This window comes from Onthophagus taurus, chromosome 2, assembly GCF_036711975.1.
Source record: "Onthophagus taurus isolate NC chromosome 2, IU_Otau_3.0, whole genome shotgun sequence".
Lineage (NCBI taxonomy): Eukaryota > Metazoa > Arthropoda > Insecta > Coleoptera > Scarabaeidae > Onthophagus > Onthophagus taurus.
This window is the reverse complement of record NC_091967.1, coordinates 16,258,270-16,278,380: the sequence shown is the minus strand read 5'-3', so window position 1 is coordinate 16,278,380 and position 20,111 is coordinate 16,258,270. Positions and strand designations below refer to the sequence as shown.

The following is a 20,111-nucleotide window of genomic DNA, read 5'->3' as shown; positions in this document are numbered from 1 at the left end:
ATCGTTAACCTAAACATCTTTTTATCTAGAATACAAATGGCTGCCACTGAAATAAGAAATCAACCAGACATTTGAATTCGGCTGAAGAACTCTTTAATTCGTCGTTGTGAAGCAGGTATTCTAGCAGACCATTTTTAAACAATATTTGTAATATTAATGTGTTTTAAAGAAAATGTAGTTAATTATGATATAAGAATTAAAACTTTAAAGTGTCATAATTTCGCAAATAATTGAAATAGGACATATGTTCATTAACATTTTTTTTTGGTAATTGGATTAGCTATTATACGTCAAAGTTTGATGGTGAGCTAATAAATCACCCTGTAATTTAAAGTGCCAATCTAATTCTGACGCAGTTTGGCACTAGTACTCTTATGTTGGTGGTTCCACGAACTAATTCGTAATCTTCTAATTCTCGTCAACTAAGTGCAGTGTCGCACATAAGGATATTTGACATGAAAATAGTTGGTTTTTACTTTTCTCTTGTTTTAAAGCATTTTAAAGCATATTACAGGGGTATATTACCTATTATCAAAGGTCCTGAAATGAATTCGCTTAAACTATGCTTTTAGATAAACCATAAAGCACGGGGTTTTCTAATGTCCTTGTTGTTTCCCATCGTTCGGATCCATCATCTGAATATAGCTTTGATGCAAAAGTCAAAATATCGTTTTTCTTCTTTTTGACGTCCGATATTGTAACCTTGGGAGAGGCTTCTTGAGTCTACTCAAAATCATGACTTTATTTTTGATTGTAAGAAAATATGTTTGCTTTTTTGTTTTTCTTGTCACTTTTTTTGGTGCTTAAATTAAGTAAATTTCTGAACATTTGCTTCAATGATTTTGTGTCAAGTTTCTTTCCAATTCTGCCCAAAATATGATCTGCTTGGAAAATTTCTCAAAATGGGAAAAACTTTCCTTTTTTGAAGTTCTTTGTAAACTCGCAAGATGGTAGAAGTAAGTTCAAAAGTGTTTGGTTTTAGAAGAATAACGTTATAAGTTTTAGAAAGAAATGGAAAGAAAGTTATATTTGCTAAAAACGTCTTAATTATTCAATTTTAGGTCAGAAATTCAAATGAGTGTGACCGCAATTAGTCCACAGTTCTCTGAAATGAGGCGCAACTCGCACAGGAAAGGGGGCAAGACGGCATGAAAGCGAGTTGAAACCAGTTTGTTAAATTATGCACCACCCGCGTCAATGAATATTTTAATGTTTAAATCGGTCTATTTTTGAAGTAGTATGTAATTTCACGTGAAGTTCATAAACTGCCAAAGAAAAATGAATCAAATATTTAAAATTAGACTTCAAAGCACATAATTTAAAGATCCCAATTTCAAAAATTCAAAATATAACAACCTCGTATAATAATACTCCATATGTTAATACATCGCACTTTAGTAACCATATCGCTAATTAATCATTATGAAAGAAATCATGATAAGGTACCTGGCTCGTTTGGTCATTAGCGACAAAGAATAATGAAAGTAACGCCATATAATTACAGGCCTTTTTTTATTTTCTCGCAAATATTCTTAAAAAAAAGAAAATTACCTACACACATTCTATAAAAAAATCTTAAAATTTTTGTTCGGCTGGTTAATTCTTAGGTGAAAACGTGTAGGTTGTTTATCGTATGTGGAGTTCGCACGTCATCAATCAGTTCGATCTAATGCGAAGCAATCGTAGTATATCCTACACAATCGGTGTACACAGTAGTGACACAATGCACACATTTCCCGCTGAATTAATGTAATCGCCGCATAAATTATGATTGCACAGGAGCAGCCGTAATGTGTTAATATTGATTGCGATTTAATGGAAAATCGCTTTGCTTGCTAGTTGAAATAGTGATTTGCACTTCAGCTGGTCGCGGTACAATTCAAATGAATCCTCTCTTGTTATTATACGCTTGTAACAGTTTACACGTTCTCACATACAATTTTCGTGGATGTTAATGTCAATGCATTTATTCAATGTTGTTAATCCAAAGGGTATTATTATAATTTCTTTATTAACTCATCTGTTTGTTTAGTAAAGAAATAGATAATAGGGTGTAATAGAAACTTTATTACCTATTGGAAAACTCGTATTAGCTTGATCTAGATTCAAAACAGCAATAAAATAGATTTTAATTAAAATGTATTTGGAAATTGGGATGTGTGCATTCTGTTGATTGAATACAAAGTAATTGAATTGGTCATATTCAAAATAGAAATGGGAATGCATCGTTTTATCATGTTAAACTAATTGCTTTGTGATTTGAATTTTTAGTGATCGTAAAGACAAATAGCCAAAATAGACAAAAAATATTCTGTTTTTAGAGTTGTGAATTAACTGTTCCTGTTTAAACATACCCGATTTTGCAAGTTATACAAGTCGTTATGCAGCTACACGGTGATTTTTAACTTGAAACTTTCCTCCAGAGTCATTATTAATATTAAATGAAAATCACCGTTTTAACATACTTTGCCGCGACTGGAAAAGTATTTCAGCGTAATTGGTATTTATTAAAGAAACTTGCGCCAGCCACAACGCGACTTTGTCGTCCTCCTTACTCGAGGGCGTCCGGATCTTCCCATTCTACTAAGAAAAGCAAAACGACCATCGCAAGCTTGGAACGTTTAAACTTGAACATTCCGAGCTCGGTTCCGGTTGCGAAATTATGAATATGACAGAGCAGAGGCACCCGTGGGACTGAAACTACGAAGGAACTACGGTTTAGAACTTACATCCCGTCTTAGTTAAGTTCGGATTTTTCATACAGCCAACATCTTCTAAAAGTAGGAGGAGTTTGATAATATAACTGACAATATGGGGAAGTTTAGATTATAAACTTCATTAATTAATTTCTAACAGTTTCTTCGTCGAATTTAGATTATCATAACAACGCCTTTTGATATAGTGAAGTGGTTTTTCTTGAATTCGTTTCTTGAAGATCTCACAATATCTTCTTTAATAGTTCATGAGTTTTGTAGGTCCAGATCAAATAGTGACCTTTATTGGGCTTGGAAAGGTAGAGGTTAGACCGCAAAGGATTGTACCTTGTCGTCAACCCTTATAACCCACCCGCCCTACTATGAATATGCAAGGGTGCTTGTTTCCGGTCCCAATTCTGTCGCTATATCCACCTTGACTCCAGAACTTCCATGTTTTTGCAATGAAGGTTTAGCTTAGAATATTGAATTGGGTTATGTAAACTTGTTTATTTTCTTAGCAAGGTTAATTAATAGGATCGAGTGTTAATAATAATTTACTAAATATATGATAAATGTTCTTAGTTATTTTATTTTCCTTTCCTTGATAAGAAAGGAAAATAATATAAGTTCATCTGGAAGTGTTTCGCATTAAATTAAAAGCCGTTACTAGTTGCGACCGGACTGGAGAAGTTTGTTCAAATTGTATTTTGTAAAATTATACGACCTTTGCGAGATGTAACGTTCACCCTGGCTGTATACTTTAAATGGGTAATTGCTGAGACCGCAAGGGATCAGTTTGGAAATTATTGTTCGGAGCCAACTTGCCGCCACTGCTTCGTTTCGCTCCCCGTTTAACTGTTTTATTCTGGAAAGCGAGAAAGTTATATTGTACTATTGTAAATCAACCAATGGGGACTACCCACTTTATCCACCTAAATTTAGATCCCTTAAAATTAAACTATTTTTATTTATACAACTAACTTTTTCTTGCTACTTATTAGTGAAATCTAAACTTTACAGCCCTAAAAACTTTCGTAGTGTATCTTTAGCTTTTCAACATAGAATGAACTTCGTTGTCGAAAGCAATAAAACGAAAATTGCAGTTTAATCACGAAAAGTGTCAATGCCAACAAAATAAATACAACTGCAGAACCCAAACTCGTCGGTTTTCTTGGGTTCATTGTCTAAAACGATACGATCAGGCGATCGACGTCGAAGAAGTTGTCTGTTTTCCAACACTTTCGAACTGTTCGATCGTGCACCGCGCCCGAAAATGGTGAAAATAGTTTCCCGAACAAACTTTCCGCCGCAAAAACAGTAAACGAAACTTTAAAACTTAAAACCGATCGTCGTGCGTACAATACGTTCATTCGACCGTTAGTTTCTATTCCGCTTGGGATATCTTTGTTCCGGTGATATATTTATCTTGATACTCCATGAATTCGATTGTAAACCTTACTTATAAACTTTAATACATTTAGTTGTTCTACAAATACGAATCTTGTATGTTTCAATTATCATATATCCACTTCAAAAGCATTCACACGATAATTAAGGATTCTGTGTTTGTTTCCGCATCTATTAAGATTTGGAATTTGACGATCCCCTCGATACGAACCAATATAATATGAAGGAGACCCTATTAACTCGGTATCTGATAGGAAAGGGAGACACTTCAGTATACAGATAGGGTTCCTTTGAAGAGCGTGCAATCAAGAATTAATGAGGAGCTCCCAGAAATAGGGTACGGTGTGACAAAGCAAATTATCGTACAATTATTTATGATGTAAACAAGAAATTAATTAGACTACGATAACTTTTAACATAAAAACGAGTAATTTGTAGATTTAATCTTCATAAACACAACAATAAAATAAGTTTAAAAATAACCAAAAAGGTTCTTGAGTTGAATTTCCATATTTTGCTTCCCGTTCGTTCGCAAAAAGTTCGCAAAAGTTTCGTGTTTTAAGATAACTCAGCACGCCGTCGTACCGACAAGACTAATATTGCGCGTACTTTTAACACCAAAGTTTTAACTGGGTCAACCGAAGCACTTTCACCACAAAGCATTTTCCGGCCAACTTGTTACCGCATCAGTCTTGTTCGCGCGAGCTGGTATACCCTCTAATTTACGCCAAAAGCCTGCGGCTGATGGTTTAATACAGCCAACCAACATTGAAACACTTCTCAACCTTACTTTTTTCATTTTAAAGTTTTATCTTTAAATAATATGTCGGTTAAATTTGAAATTTTTAAAGTATATTTTAAAACTTGGAAAATTATAATAACCACAAGATTGTTCAAACCATAACTACGGTAATACAAAGCACACCTTATTAAATACACTGATCGATAAGGTTTTTTCCGTAAGGATTCTGTCACCCATAGATTTATTGTAACAGCCACTTATGATTTTATCGTTTTTTCCGCTAACGTATGGTTGAATTGCATCAAGTTTTGAGAACGTATCTGATTGCTACTTTTGCAGCGTCATTTGCCAAATCAGATAAATGACGCTGCAAATGATGCCATTGATTTACCTCCAGGTATTCCAATTGCAAATGAAATTCATGATCCAACCTATGTACCTGATAGTGACGAACATCATTGACTAACTCAAGTTGATCTCAACGATCTGGTTTGCAACTTAAAACTGTCAAAAAAGCAGTGTGAACTATTAAGATCTAGATTGAAAGAATGGAATTTGCTTCCTTCAAATATTAAGGTGTGTCGTTTCCATAGTCGTGACGAAGAACTAAAAAATGGTTTCCACAAGAAGGAAATTTAGTTTATTGCAACGATATCACTTCGGTCACGAACTTGATATATTTTAAATTTGAACCACAAGAAGCAAAATCCAGTTTAAAAGCGTAATGTTGCATTTTCCTCTGTTCCGGTAGCACATGCAAAAAATTTACGAAAACATGAAATTGGTGCAAAAATGAATTCAGCATAATATATTTGCAGCTGGGTTTTACAAAATATTGTTGCTTTTCATGTTAGTAGGACAGCAGAGATCGCAACAATCACTATCCCAAGATAGACTAGAAATAATGAAACTTTTTAAATTAAACGCCCTATTTACAAGATGTTAATGGTAATACTCGGGAAACGGAGCATATTACAAAAAAACTTTTGGAACGAAAGTTGTACCTAATTTTATTCTTAGCAATATTGCTCTCTTTCACTTTTACTCTCAGATGCGTCAATATTGAGAAAAATAGGAAAATATGAAAATTGGATGAATTTGTTGCTTTTTCAAGTAGTCTATGGTAATAATCGGGAAACGGAGCATATTACAAATCAACTTTTGGAACGAAAGTTGTAGCTAATTTTATTCTTAGCAATAATGCTCCCTTTCACTTTTACTCTCAGATGCGTCAATATTGAGAAAAATAGGAAAATATGAAAATTGGATGAATTTGTTGCTTTTTCAAGTAGTCTATGGTAATAATCGGGAAACGGAGCATATTACAAATCAACTTTTGGAACGAAAGTTGTAGCTAATTTTATTCTTAGCAATATTGATCTGTTTCACTTTTACTCTCAGATGCGTCAATATTGAGAAAAATAGGAAAATATGAAAATTGGATGAATTTGTTGCTTTTTCAAGTAGTCTATGGTAATAATCGGGAAACGGAGCATATTACAAATCAACTTTTGGAACGAAAGTTGTAGCTAATTTTATTCTTAGTAATATTGCTCTCTTTCACTTTTACTCTCAGATGCGTCAATATTGAGAAAAATAGGAAAATATGAAAATTGGATGAATTTGTTGCTTTTTCAAGTAGTCTATGGTAATAATCGGGAAACGGAGCATATTACAAATAAACTTTTGGAATAAAAGTTGTAGCTAATTTTATTCTTAGCAATATTGCTCTCTTTCACTTTTACTCTCAGATGCGTCAATATTGAGAAAAATAGGAAAATATGAAAATTGGATGAATTTGTTGCTTTTTCAAGTAGTCTATGGTAACAATCGGGAAACGGAGCATATTACAAATAAACTTTTGGAATGAAAGTTGTAGCTAATTTTATTCTTAGCAATATTGCTTTCTCTCATTTCTGCACTCAGTTGCGTCAATATTGAGAAAAATACGAAAATTGGATGAATTTGTTACGGAGAATGTTATAAAAACTTTTAGAACAAAAGTTGTGGCAATTTTTTATAATATACTTCTTTCATTTTTGCTCTCAGATGTGTAGATAATAATCGGAGTAGATCTATAGATCTAAAAATCTGTAAATTATCTATAGATTAAGTCATATATCGATATCTTCTATATCGGTAGATTTACTGATAAATCGGTAGGGTTGCCAACGCTGCTCCTTGAGAAAAAAAAATGTTTTACACTCCCCTCTTGTCGAGCCCACCAGAGTACTTTTACCAACTTTACATATAAAACTAGGTTTGATAAAAAAAATTGTCAAAGCCATGGATTCACTGTTCAGGTTTTATGTACTTAAAAGAAAAGATTCCTAAGCTTGGTAACGTAAAAATAAAGAAAGGAATTTTCGTCGGTCGTCAGATCAGGGAATTGTTCAAAGATAACATATTCGAAAAAAAGTTGAGTTCCTTAGAGAAATCTGCTTGGAAAAGTTTTAAATATGTCGCGCAATTTCTTTTTTTTAACTACAACGCAAGTCTCGACTTCTTCCCCGAGTACCTAGGAACCGTTAACGACGAATATGGAAAATGTTCATCAAGATATTTAAGGTGGAAAGCAGGTTTCCACCTTAGGGAGTCAAAATAAAGTAAAAAATGCGAAAGAAATTTACGAGATAAATTAAACGTTCATTTTTATCGATCACTGATATTAGAGTGCGATAAAATAAAAATTTAATTAAATTTAATGGCAATATTCAACCGCAAAATATCCCCAATTTTTTGTTAGTTAATTCCTTCATCAGAATTCAACCACATCTTCACCCATCGACCCTAATTTGATTGTTAATGATAATCACATTCCAGGCCTTTAACGCTCGTACCGAAAACTTTAGCTTAAGTAACCCCTTTTTGCGGGCACATTTCGGGGCCAAGGACTTTCCCGGAACACATTTATCGGGTCTAGAGGCTGCGAAATGGCCTCTTCTGCGTTCCCGTACGCCACGTGTTCCCGTAGCTGCTTTATTACGGCGACCCCTGTTCCGCCCTAATTGAAATTATTTAATTGCTGCTAATGAAGACCGAGGCTCGGGGTGCGTGAGCGGTGTTTTTGCACGCGCACCCCCATCAACGGAAGCAGCTGGAATAATTCAAGTTTACTACCACCAACGGATCTCTCTGACTACGTGAAGCTTTTAACTTTAAACCATCGGGTCATGTTTTTTATTCAAAGTGTAATTGGAAAATATGAATTTTGTGGTAACGCAAATTATTAACATAAATTCCGTTCATTAGATTGTGTTTATGTTTTGTTAAAATATGTGGTAAATATAAACAATAATTTTTATAAAATAACTGCGAGCCAATATTTTAAAATTAAAACAAACATTACATAAATTCATTTACAAATTTGCAGTGGTGCTATTTATTTTCCAATAGAAGAGAAAATAAAGTTCAACAATTACTGTATTAAATCTATTTTGTATTTATATTTTATCCATAATATTAACATATTTTAATGTTTTAACAAAGTTTCTTATCAAAATGATAAGAATTAGTTGATTACAAAACGTTCGGTAAGTGAGACGAATTATTTCCACTTGAATGCAAGATCCCAAGAATCCCTCTCTCTCGTCTTTCCGTTACCTAATGAGCTTTCGTCGACCAAACTATCTGATTACAACACGGTCTCTATTAGGGAAAGGGGAAGCGAATTCCCTTCTAGTCCCTATAAATCGACCAATTTATCGGAAACTATGGAACCTCTTTGCAGTAACTCAGGATCTAGTCGTATAAATTAAAGTTCCGGTTTACCAACCCAGAAATAGCTTTTTCGACATTTAAAGTACATTATCTTATATTTTTTTAATCGCAGGGCGCTGTTTGTAACATGAAATGTCGAACATTTCTAAGTGTTGTTGTGAATATTAATTGATGTAATTAGAAACTTGTCATGGATACAGACAGTTTATAATTGAATCGATTATAACTAGAACGAAATACAAGTCTCAATCAGTTACTGAATGAGCTTTTGTAAGTCACTAGACCTAATCAAACTGTAATTTAGTTCTATCACGTCCGGTCCTGAGTACTACAAGCTCTACTGGATGGGATCGTCGAGAATAGTTGTTGTACATTTACTACGTCATCAAATTGTACTTGCTACTAACAGAATACACTATTAATGACACGTGTTACATTACCAAATTACAATTAACTCTCTAAACTCATTTCTTTCACCGATTTCAAGAACGAATTAACTTAAATCCTCAAAATCTATTTAATATGAAAAGATCATTAAAGAAAGTTTTTAAAATGTAATACTGCAGTCGTGACGATGGATGATCAACTGTCGCGGAATGTAACTAACATAATTGGGCAGGGTCGTAATTAATTCCAGTAATTTGCCAGGGAATGGACGCTGATTAATGGGAATTAGTAATGAACCGTTGCAACGGAGCCCGTCGGGTGAATTAGCTAAAGCTTGAGCTTATTGTTCCGAAGGTTCAAGGTTGACCATAATAAGGATTCGGAATTGGAATATTTAACAATCGAATGAAAGTACGTTAAGTTCTAAAAGTACCTATTACAAAAGGTCAAAGGACTGAAAGAATGCGTGATTGTTAGGGGTGGAAAAAAGCCCTCAAACAATGCCATAACGAAAGGAATGTGCTTTCGAGATACAGTGTACTTTGTGGATATAAAAGGGGATAATGATAAAATAAACAAAAGCGGGAACATTTCTAACCGCAAGCAGATTTACTACTTTAACTAATTAAAGATTTATTTACATAAATTATACGTTTCTATTAAATTGTATTTTATTTATTAAAAAAATGTTAGTCAATTCAAATTTATGTTAAAAGGTAAGGTAAAAAGTCCCAATAGTAATCTATAACATGATCTATTTTAACGACCTCTTCTAATAGGTAAGTTTTCGGTGTTAAACTTGTTCTTGAAAATGATCTAAAAAAAATTAAAAAATTGCATAACAAATGTAGAACTTTCTAGATATACTTTTAACAAACCAATCATGTTTGTGATAATATTTGTTTATTGAAAGATTTACGCTATAAAAATTGACTTTATTACTACTTTATTAAATTAGTAATAATTTTCGTTCATCTCATCCTCGAGTAATAACAAGGTGGCAATTGTTATTACTCCCTAAACGGTATATTTATTCATTATCACCTACAAAATCGTAATTTTATAAAATTTTTCGTTGTCAAAATGTCAAAATTATCTATAATTCCCGCCGTCCGTCATGTTATCTATTGGTTATAGACTAAGACATCTAGAAAAAAAAACAGTGAAAGTGTATGCTTCAAAAGATTTAGATTGAATTGCGAACGTGTACTCATAAATACAACCTAAGAGACGATTTTAGAATCTTCCTCTTCTCTGTGTAATCCCTTTCGTGCCTTTAGAGCCTTCTCTGTTTACAAAAAAAATATGCAAAGCAAATTGCTATAAAAAATAAACAATAGTAAAAATAGCTTTAAAATAATTATTAAGAATTATTGTTTCCTCAATGTTATTGCTTTTCCCAAAAATTAATTAATTAAACGAAATAATTATGATAAACTTATTAACACAAAGCTCATGAAAAATGAAATAAAATTTATTGCTTTAATACAAAATATAAAATTATATTATAATTTGTAAATACATAAAATATGTTTTGCAATATATCTTCTTAAATTACTTGAAGCGAATAGGGTGCAAAATACCATCTTAGCAAACACCCTCATAAATTCCTATATTTACTCCAGATCTTTCACAGCATCAGCTCGAAGGTCCTCTCTGCAAACACACTTCGAGCCAACGCCAGCCTTAAGCCAGTGTAAAACTAATCTGGCCGAGCCTTAAATAATTGATACCACACGTGCTTTATTTAGTGCACGTGCCCCCGAATGCACGGAAGTTGCTTTCGTCCCCGGCAGCTTATTTATCTTTTTAATTAAAGCTTCACCTTCCCACGCACAACTTTACCCGAAAAAAAAAACACTAAACACGGGACACCAATGAATTGATTAAAACTTAAAACGCTATCGTAGAACAACAATTTGCGCAATATTAGATTTAATTAAATCGGTTTATTGGCGATTCGAATTCGTTGGGAAAAGTTTAAATCGATGAAAATTTTCGCAGGGTCAGACAATGTCATATTCAAAATTTCATATTCGAGGGGTGTGGCACGTACGGCATGTCAGTTTTCGCGAAAACCCCTACATAGCTTCCCTGCTATGGACAAAGCCCATGGGACTCCCAACCCTCTTTGACCGGAAATGTTCACGTGGGTATCGTATGCGTGGTTTTTAGTTGTTAACTTTTAGAACAAAGCAAAATCCTTTCATCTTACCTTTCATGTTTCAATACATTTTTTTAAAAATTAGAATAACTTAATTATTTTTCAGTTCAAGTTATGTTATTTTGAACTTATAAATAAACAAGCATCACCCGAGGTAGAATACTAAAGGTGCTTGGAGGTCCACATTCGGGATATTCTAGGCCAGACTGGTCGGATATCGAGTCTCATGAGACCGCAATCACCAAGCTCTAAAGCGAATCGCTTTGCAGGCTTCCCTAGTCGTTAGGGCTATTGGGACCATAGGAAAAAAAACCCACTCGAAAGCGGTCGATGTGCGGATCTCCGATGGCCACTACAATCAGTTATTTACGTGAACAAAACGAAAAGTAAATACAGCGGGATAATCAAGAGACTTTTATTTTTATTTTGGGAAACTGAAGGAATACTAGAAAAACTTTTTTATACAATTATAATTATTTGGAAAGGAGCCAAAATGTTCGACTTAATAAATCAGTTTTTAAGTAAATAAGTTGTAAGGTATCGCTCCACGTGTTTCTTTTTGAATTCAGAAACGTAATTCAGTCTCAAACTCCCTTTTCCATACCAACTGCTTGATTTATTCATCACGCGCGTGCACTAAAAAGGTATCCATCAGCGGGTTCGTATCCTACTCTACAAACTCCACTCCATTGATTCCGTATTCTTTTAGATATCGCGAGACCGGTGTGCATACACATACATACGTGAGTGCAAGTATCATATCTGCGAACACACCTGGAGAATAAGCGAAACTGGGTTCTCTTATATATACATGTAGAACTATATAGGGAAAGGTACGAGAGGGAAACGGGGCTATATGGATATGTAGCTCAAGCCCAGAACAACACTTTGAATGGGCTATAGCGAATGGACGAAATGGACAACGGGTTTTCTCTTCGTCATTGTGGCCATCCGGAAGCGAGAGGGACAAATAGGAAAGTGGAAATTCAAACTGTATAGAGCATACATACTCGGGTGCATCTCTCGCTTTCCCTCGCTATTCCTCTCTCCCTGTAAAGTAGAATAGACCGCTTATCGGCTAAAGCAATCTATACGGTAGCAATTTACTTATTGTTCTGGTGAATGGTAGGATTATAGGATGCTGTTTTCGTGTTATTGGGGCGGCCCGGAATTGCTCAAAACTAGTTCGTCCAGATCGTCTATGATCAATTTTACTTTTACAATCTATATTCAAACTATATAACATAACTAAGAAAAAAAAAATATATTCATCGATAATCGGGCCACATCAATCAAATGAATAAATCGTACCGACAATAAAAATAACATGACAAATTCTTCCGACGGTTTTTCCAAGGTTTTTTTATGTAACATTGTCTGCGGTTTGCTGTCAATCCGATGAGCTGACATTTACACAGATCGTTCCTAATCGGTGCTAATTGGAGAGACCGGAACCGCATTTTCAGGGGTGTGTATGCTTCGGTGGATTTGGCTGCGAAAAGTGCCAAATTGAAGTGGAACGTCCGATCCTGAAACGTACGACTTCATCCTGAACCCCGCGAACGGGAACGGTGTATTTTACTGGCAGCATCGATCCGCTCGTTTCCGGCTGGACGCAAAACCGGAACGAGGGCAAATAGAAATTGAAACCGGAAAAGATTGGAAATATTTCAAGGAGGGACGACGGTATTAAACCGAGGATTTTTAATGCTGCTATTCGTGTGGTGTGGGATTGTGTGAAGTATACTGGAAAGTGATTGAGTGATTCTGATTTTTATAAAGTAATAAGATTAAATCAAAACTCGTAAATACGTATTTCTTCAACATTATAAATTCGATTGCATTTGGTTATGCAAACCAGGTATTATTTAGTTTTGTAAACTAAACAAATAGATGTTGAGAAAACAGCTATCCAATTAGTGCTCCACTTCTAATAAATTATAATTGGTCGAAGCCGAAGCGATCAAACAGGAAACACTGGAGGCGTCGTTTCTCAAGTGAAACACACCGTTTCAGTTCGATTAGCCATTGGGGATGCCATTTAAAGGCACGACGCGTCACTTGACGTCTCATTAGCGATTTCCAATCCATTTGCTAATTGTCACGCGGCACATGACCGAGGCCACCAATCGATACATGGGCTTTCGTACAAGCAGAAGGGGACCGGAAGTCTTTGTACGGCGAATATCCGGTGGGCTACCACCCTGAGGCGTGTTACCACCTCCTCATTCGTGGTTTCCCCGTAATTTTCTTACTCACGACCCGAACACGACGCGGACCGGCTTTGCCGAAGGGCGAACAGGTCTAATTAAGTAATATCCGATACAAAGACAGAGTTTCTGGTGTGGTTAGCTCATTGTACGTCCCCAGCTAAATTTAGATCTGTATTGTTGTAATAATAATGGTATCGGTCGACGTAATGAATGAAATGAAAGTTGTATACGTCATACTATTATTTAGAGATTACTTTAACAAAGAGATAATAGAATTATCCGTAACATACTCTTAATTTCTTTATTATCATTTGATAATGTACATATACAAAATATGATTTTATTCATTAAACTAAAACTAGAACTAACATTAGACTTAACTTTTTGAGTTAACTAGACACTTAACTTTTTAAAAATAACACAAAGTGCCAAATTCAACAACCGTGAAAACACAAAATATTTTTAAAAGCTCTGAACTGTGGAGTACTCAGAACAATTACCAACTAAATATTTAGTGGAATATACCTTGCTGTCGATGACACCATTGCTTCTACGGGGCATTGAATCGATCAAAGAATCTATGATCTGAAAGCTTCATGGTGGGCAATTGGTACTTGGGATCGAAGAGGTTGTCAGAGGGACGACGTATGCATAATATGTTATCAGTTTCAAACATCAGGAACTTGTTCTCGTCACTCCAGATGACCTGCTCCCATTCCTGTTGGGTCCAGTTGAGGTGAGAATTCGCCCATTCCACGCATGCTTTGCTATTCCTGGTCGTCACGAACGGTTTCTTTACTGGTCGTCGCCGAACGAATCCAGCAGTATTCAACCTTCTCTTGATCGTTGCGACATATGGCTGGCGCTGCCCTGTGTGCCACAATCACGTCCAATGTCCACTGCGCTGAACTTTGTAGCATTAGGAAGCTCAGGCGTACAACGTGCCTGCCCTCGAAGCAAGCGGTAACTCTTGGTTTTCCTGGACGTTTCTTCGTTACAAAACCTCCCTGAGTTCGTCAGTTCTTAAGAACTCTGGATACAGTAGACTGGGTGATCGAAAACTCCGCTACTAGTGGAGTTATCTTCTGACAACGGCCTTCTATGATCGCCTTCTACATCGCTTCAGATAAATCACGACTGTTCTTTCGTCTTCTCATGTCTGTAAATACAGAAAAATAAATTTATTTCAACAAAAATATTTAAAAAAGTGCAACAATTTTTCACCTCAAATTTTGTTACTCTTGCGACTATGAAGCAGCTTTAAGCTGAGAAATATTGTGCGTAAAATGAGTTTAATCACAAAAACGTTATACTAAATATTTCAAAATACTTTTGTACTTTTGAGCAATACTGTAACTAGCATCTTCCACGTGCGGCTGAGTTCCCAGCTGTCTTTTCTATTGCCTTATTTGGCCTTGTCGAAATCTATGGCGTGACATCCCTCCATTGTTTCTTGATGCGGCCCTCGATGCTTGGTCAACTTAATACTTCCTGCAACTACATGATAGCCGATGGAATCCCGCTCCCTTTAATGGGGTTAGTTTGTCTTTAGCTATGTCACACCTGAAACATAGGGAAGGCAGATAAAACCGGATGTTGCAGTACTTTCCCACTGTTCCCTCTGCTTGCCTTGTTTGGTGCCTCACTGGATATTCCTCATCGTGTAGCCGTTCTTTTGCATTACATCTTGTAGAAAGCTTTCTTCTTTCTTTAAATTCTTTTCGTCGCATATCCTTTCTGCTCGCTGGAAGAAGGGTGGATCAGGAACCTCTTCTGTTGTAGAGACAACTTAACCCGAAAGTTTCTTCTTCTAGGTCTAGTGTTAGTTTTAATTTTAGTTTAATTAACACCGGCTATGACTTATGCTTTTGCCTCTTCTAGAATATCAATCTTTAATCTTTTCGACAGAATTAAACCGAAAGTTAAAAAATCCTAATAAAGGGGAGATAAGTCTTTAACGATTCCCACATACTTATCAATTAAGAAATCTGTCGACGCTTTCCAACAAGAATGCAATAACTGCACCCTTGCAGCATGGTCGGCGAGGGCCGAGACCTCGTCTTCCACTAAATCATTTCGGATGCTGGTTGTTTTGTTTCCTTTTTCAATTACCTCGAATCCGTCGGCTTTTGTTGAGCTGGACGGCCCCGGGACGTGGGAACCAAGGAGAGTCGACGACGGGACGAACCTCTTTTAACTCACTCCCGGAATGAGGATGGAACGCCATGGCCACGTTTCAAGAGATCGAAAGATGAAGGGAGGAGGAGAAATGGGAACATCGAAATTGCGATCACGCGGCCCGCCAAGGAAGCGAGCTTTTCAATTTAAGACAAAGGGCCGAGATTATAACGACTTTCCGCTAGGTCGCTCTTCCCACCCACGTTGCTCTCCCATAGGTATTTTATACTTTTGATTACTTGATTTTTGCTTGTCCCGCGTTCTTTTTGATATTATCTGCGGGCGAAATAAAATAATGAAACCTTTGATAGATTTTTATCTTCTTTATACGAAAGTCTTCTAGAATCTGTAATAAAGTTATTATAAGTTTGGGTCTATAGTTTTTAAATCTACATGTATATTTAAGACTTTTATTCTACTGGGATGTTTACAAAATAGGAAGAGTATGGCAACGAACCCCGGGCAATTGTGCTCGTTTACGGTCCAAATCCCAGCTTCCCAACGGCAGCTGGTTACGTCCTCCTCTAGGAATACCAAATAAATTATATTCCGGGTGCGAAGTCCTGCTTAATCCGGCAAAATCGCTTTCCACGCCTTTTTGCCCGGCGGTGATTCAGTGCGCTCTGCGAATGAAAAAAAAAGGAAAAAAGTGGAGGGCGGTCCTGAACGAAGGCCAGAACAAAGCCCGAAATGCGCAATTAAAATTCATGTCTTTTTTCCTTTTTTTCCTTAATAGGTCTTTTGTCAGTCCGACTACGGAACGTCCATATCGGATTAGCGGTAACAGTTCTTGATTAATACTAATTTAAATGAGAGTTAAAATTTTTCAAATTTATTTTCCTTCTGACATAGTTTATGAAACGCATTTACTACTATTCATTGTGTAAAACACGCATTGTGTAAAAAGCTAACTTATCTATGCTGCGTGTAACATAAAAGTTATACCAGTTCTTTGAATATGAATACATTAGACTAATACGTGATTTAATTACAAGGTTTATAGAAATATGTTTTTAACCATTGTTGTAAACGTGATTTTTTTCTAGCTTAAATTATACGTCTATGAAAATCCTTTGTAATAGTGAAATATCGACTGAAAAAAGAAGCTTAACACGTCTGTCAATCCTAAAAAAAATGATGTTATCCATTCCACGCATTTTTAAAGCGATTAAGGAAATAACTGAAATTTATTTTTAGTGTTATACGTTAAGTTTTAAATTCATTTTCTCGCTTTACTTAAAATTTTTGTCATTTATCATTTAGTATTATTCATACAATCGTCCCCAAAAAACGTTACCCCCTTTTCACCTATAAACATAACTCATAAATATGCACCAGGGAAATATACACTTTTCGCCTGACGATGACTGTTATTCAAATCGATTTTCGTCCAAGTGTTCTTCCCTTCGCCCCCGATTTTCAGGCCTGCGATTCTCATTCGGGCTAAGCTGCAGTTGTCGCTGAAGAAACGAGGGGGGAACATTAAGTTTGGTTCTGGCTGCCTAAAATCGAGGCGTTCCGTCTCCTTTCGGACCGTTGAATATGCATGCGGCTCGGGAAATTTATTTTACGGTTAATTATGACTTTGCAATGCAAATCCGCCGGTGCTTCTATATTTAGGTTAACTTAATACTTGCTCGGTTCGCACACCAACCTCAATCGTAACCAGTTGTTTTCGTACAGTAACGTAGTGGAGACGGCTTCTCCTTTCTTCGTGGTTCTAATGCTACCAACGGTATATAACAGGAAGTGGCTCAATTACCAAAGCGGGTGGCAGGCTGTTATCTTTTCACTTAAGCGTTCCGTTTTGCGGTTCGTAGTGTGTAATTGTAATAATAAAATTTCAGTTTCCTCTGGTTTACCATGGTAATTCATCAGAAAACAGACTGTGATGTTGGTTACTTGCAATTACGTGCAATGTTTATTTTCAAACTTTATACTTATTTATTCTGATTCTATTTTAATAAATTACTTTAAAGTTTTTTAAAATAATATCAAGTAATTTTTAGTCAGTCTCCAAGCTTTTAGTTTTTTTTTGCTCATCTTTCTCGTTTATACAGATAATGACCTAAAAATTTGACTACACAGTTCAAGAATGCTTGTAATCTTTGAAAATTATATCGTTGTTTCGTCTTTGTTTGAGAAGAATTTATATTCTGCTTTCTTACATTTTCTTCTAACATTTTTAGGTCTGGAATTGCTGCTTGATTACTTGATAGCAGTGCATTTTTAATATAACTAGTGTGATGGCTTTTCCAGGGACAACATTAACTTTTTGTTCTTTTACACTCTTGTTTTCAGCGAGCAGCTTGATTTTTGAAATTCAGAAATAAAGCTTGCATCACAAAATTTTTGATAACCGTGAAAACAAGTGGGCTCTTTGTTTTTATATATTCCAGTTCATTTAAAATCACATTTTATGTTCTGCAGGATAAAGTTTGGAGGGAGTGCAACACACTTTGCATTATGTTTTTCACACAATGTAGTCATCTGACTTCTAAGTGTGTGGGAGATCAAATTGTCATCTATAAGAATCTTAGTATCATGTTGTCGTCTCATAATTGGCAGCATAGTAATTCAAACCAGCCTTCAAAACCCATTTAGAATAGACGTCATCTGCTTTGTAAACCACATACATTAGAGCTACATATTGTAGTATTTCCATAAACGTTGTGAAATACTTTATGATTTTTTTTTACTAATCTGTAAAGTAGGTATATCGTGTCTAAACTTCATTTTGTATCTTGGATCGAAATAAGTTGACATATCTTATCAGCTTTCTTATTAATTTCATTTTTGTTCAAATATCGCAATAATGTGCAATGTAGGGTATCACTTCAAATATGCACGAGAAATTATAATCATAATGGCCGTATAGTTATACTGGTTAACCGGAAAATTACTATCCGTTCCATCACTAATAGAGATCATCTTCTGCCAAATAATCTAATTTCTATGCTAAAACTTTTGGAAATATGAGTTTTAAAGGTTTAAAAGGTCAGATATAAATCAAACATATTTTCTGCTGCTTCATGAATTGTACCTAATTCAGACAAGAGAGACAAACCAGGTAGTTCTAAGTTCTGGTTCCTTTAGAAAACCTCCTCGTCTTAACAAATCTAGAACCATTTATTGCAAATGTAAAAAAATTCAAAATCTCTCATCAACTTGATGTTGATGAAAGTCTACCTTAGCTAATCACGGAACAAAATGCATTCAGAACATCTAATGAGGATAATTCAAGATGGTCATTATCTTCCATAGCAAGTGTTCCTGATGTAGGTTTTAGTAGCGATTAATAAATCATAAGCTTTTTGAAAATGTCTAATCATGAAAATGAACGAGTACAGGAGAGCAATAATTCCTAAATCTCTTTTCTTTGCAAAGAAGTCCTATTAGAAAGTTCTTTAACGGATCTACTTGATAAAAAATACAATTTTAAAAAATAAAATACAAAGTTACTGAAAGTTTGAAGACATTTTAATAAATTTACCAGCTCTGTAACCCATGAGATTATAATACAAAAAGTGAAAACAAATATTGCGTACTATTTCTACGTGACTCATACTTAATGAGTCACGTGTAACACAATGTGCATGATACGATTCGATAATTAGTTATGTATTTAGAGCAATAATTTTATCTGGAGTGCTGTTTCATTCGCCAGATAACATTATCTTCTATAGGACTCCGTGGCGCAACGGTAGCGCGTCTGACTCCAGATCAGAAGGTTGCGTGTTCAAATCACGTCGGGGTCAAATAGCTTTTTTTTGCTTGTATTTATTTCTTTTACACTTCCTTTACCAAAATCCTCTTATTTATTCGAATATTTTTAATCATTAATTGTATATATTAACAATACTTATTTTAAAAGCGGGGAAGTTTGCGAAATAAGTTCAGCAAGTGCAACATGTTTAGGAGGAAAGTAAAATTATTTTTAACACCAGTATCATTTAAAATTATTTCTTGGAATAGTGTTAAAAAACACGTTCTTTTTTTGACTTGAATGAGATTTAAAACTTATATCTACGAATTCATAGAAAGAAGTTAACCCATACCACTTTATTGTTTATTATAAGCTAATAAACTCTTTTTTTAGAGAATTATATTCGAAGACCATTTTACCAGTATTTGTAAATAATTAGGAGAAATAATATATAGAACTTTTTTGTACTTTCAAAAGTGGTCTTTAATTAAATAAAAAACATGAGTCTTACTAGTTTCGGCTAATAGCCATCTTCAGAAGCTAGTTTCAGTGATGCAAAAGTAGATTAAAAATCAATATCAAGCTTACATTATTAAAATTATTTATAGGTGTAAATTAAATTATACAGGTGTATCTAAATTAATGCGAAAGATTTTATGGGTGATTTTTCAGCGAAAATTAAGGGGGATCTTTCATATAACTTTTGGACAAAACCACTTCTCCTCCAAGTTATAGCCCTCTAAAGTTAAGGGTAAAAATCTGTAACTTTCTTATCTCTTTAGATTTTACAACTAACAAATTGTTAGTTTGATCACAAAAAATAAAATAATGCTGAAATCAATTTGATATAACTTCATTTCTTTGACTAATAATAACTAATCTCTGAATTAATTCACAA

The 20,111-nt window shown here is 34.9% G+C and overlaps 1 protein-coding gene and 1 non-coding gene across 11 annotated transcripts in view; both read left to right on the top strand.

Annotated features, from left to right (window-relative positions):
- The window catches only part of LOC111419022 (Calmodulin-binding transcription activator), a 211,668-nt gene that overhangs the window by 164,570 nt on the left and 26,987 nt on the right, over window positions 1-20,111 (top strand). The window lies entirely within an intron of this gene.
- On the top strand, window positions 19,194-19,265 carry TRNAW-CCA (transfer RNA tryptophan (anticodon CCA)). The gene has a single exon. It is a non-coding gene; the product is annotated as a tRNA-Trp (tRNA).